The sequence below is a fragment of the Hemiscyllium ocellatum genome, unplaced genomic scaffold, assembly GCF_020745735.1.
Source record: "Hemiscyllium ocellatum isolate sHemOce1 unplaced genomic scaffold, sHemOce1.pat.X.cur. scaffold_513_pat_ctg1, whole genome shotgun sequence".
Taxonomy (NCBI): domain Eukaryota; kingdom Metazoa; phylum Chordata; class Chondrichthyes; order Orectolobiformes; family Hemiscylliidae; genus Hemiscyllium; species Hemiscyllium ocellatum.
This window is the reverse complement of record NW_026869093.1, coordinates 351,732-353,459: the sequence shown is the minus strand read 5'-3', so window position 1 is coordinate 353,459 and position 1,728 is coordinate 351,732. Positions and strand designations below refer to the sequence as shown.

The window sequence follows — 1,728 nt, the reverse complement described above, 5'->3', positions numbered from 1 at the left end:
ATGCATGCAGCGAATGATCATTGGAATGAAATGTCGTTTCCAATCGATAGTCGGTGAGTGAGGGCGAAAGGAGAGGGAAGCGCCAGGTGCTAGAGCCCAGATACACTATATATCTATACATCTACTATAAATACCGGAAGAAACATCAAAGCAGCGTTTCACAGGAGGCTCCAACGCACTGATGATGTCCCCTAGCCAGGGGACGAAACGTTTGCAGCAAAAATTTCCAGCTCGGTGAACAGAACCACAACAACGGACACCCGAGCTACAAATCTTCAATCAGACTTTAAGCCCAGATACAGGTTTCATGTTTGGTCATTATATAATTCTGGACCCAAACATAGTGTATCTGGGGTCGCGAATTAAGCCAAAGAGAGTCTGACTCTTCTTCCCAGAAACAGCCCCAAGTCAGCCACCTCTATTCCCTGGTTCAGTTTTATATTTTTTTTAATTTATCAGGTCACTGTTGGTTTATCTATCTTTAGTGTGAACAGAGATGAAAATAAATGATATTGTTTGAAATCATTGTTGTGGTCCATGAGGATGTGGTATTTTGGGGAGACGTTTGGTTGTGGATTAGTGACTGGTATTGATGGAAGAGTGTATCCCATGAACACCTCTGTCCCTTGCCTTTCTATAAATGTTTCTGAGACGAAAATAATCCACATACGAGTTTTTTTTTTGGAAAAATCCTGCATTGAAAGGTGATGAAGACTGGACTGAAGTTTGACAGTGATTATCTTTATTGCTTGTTCAATTAGTGAACATCACTGCTATTAATCATGTCCGTGCTAACATCAAGTCTCTTGAGCATCAGGCTGCGCGTTGGGCCAGTGGCGCAATGGATAACGCGCCTGACTACGGATCAGGAGACTGTAGGTTCGAGTCCTACCTGGCTCGAGGGCAGTGTTGACTCTTATTACGCATTAAAAATGATTTCTCTGCGGCCGAAATAAGGTATGAGTTCTTAATCTGCAGGAACAAGAATGCGTTCATTAAATGTCCCCGAAAACATGAGAGTCAATATTCTAGCGTCGTCACAGGAGGGAAGCTGAATAGACGGACACGTTGGCCATGGGCACTTTTCCATTTCACAAAGCCACCGATCGCATCATTGTTGCTCGCGGGAATGCTCGTCTTTGAGCATTTTTTAAAACTCCTTTGCCAATGGAATCAGAGAAGAATGAAGAGTTAAATGTCCAACTAATCTTTATAGAGAGTGAGTTCCAGAGTCTAACACCTGCAGACTGATAAATTTTTCCGACAAATCTATTCAAAGCTTTCTGCATCTTGTCTGAAATCTACAAACCCTGGTGATCGATCAAGAGCAACTGTTTCCATCAATCTGTAATTCCATGCTTCCCATTATTTCCTACACGTCAATCATGTCTCCTCACAATCAGCTCTGCTCTGAGAAAAATAACCCCCACTTTGCCTCGGCCAGACCACTAAAAACATTCTTATGCAGGAAATCCAAAGTGTAACGTCGCTGTTTGTTTTGGTGAGCGTGTAGTAAGATTTACTTCGAATACATTAGCTAGGTTGACTTCCAGATTTTAAAACAGAGAGAAAATTAATCACAAAAGTAAGGCATGAAACGAAATGAACCAAATGTAGAATACCCACAGAGCTCAGCTATCCAAAGTAAACTTAATTATGCTTTTCAAAAAATACACAAGTCTGATAATTAAGCCCCATAAACACAGAATACAAATGAAACTGGTTTAC

At 41.3% G+C, this 1,728-nt stretch overlaps 1 non-coding gene across 1 annotated transcript; it reads left to right on the top strand.

Annotated features, from left to right (window-relative positions):
* Positions 1-827: 827 nt before the first annotated feature.
* Positions 828-900, top strand: trnar-acg (transfer RNA arginine (anticodon ACG)). The gene has a single exon. It is a non-coding gene; the product is annotated as a tRNA-Arg (tRNA).
* The last annotated feature ends 828 nt before the right edge of the window (positions 901-1,728 follow it).